We start from the raw sequence: 291 nt of genomic DNA on the forward strand, positions 1-291 counted from the left end.
TAAGGGTGTTCTATGATAGTAATGTGTACTAATACTAGTCTTTTATACATATAAAGGTTCTGCAGACGATTTATTTCTCTCTCTCTAAAAAAAAAATCAAGCAAACTTTTTAACAAGAAAAAGCTGCCAATTATAGGTTACAGAAGAAAAAAATAAATAAATATTAATAATAATCAGCTGTTAACCGCTAGATCCTCACTTCCCGTAGATGAATTTAGTGAATGCGTGTGAGGCAACTTGAAGAGGAAAAGGACACAGAAAGCGCGACAGATTTCCGCCGAGAACAATCAA

The sequence above is a fragment of the Penaeus monodon genome, chromosome 23 (genome assembly GCF_015228065.2).
Source record: "Penaeus monodon isolate SGIC_2016 chromosome 23, NSTDA_Pmon_1, whole genome shotgun sequence".
Lineage (NCBI taxonomy): Eukaryota > Metazoa > Arthropoda > Malacostraca > Decapoda > Penaeidae > Penaeus > Penaeus monodon.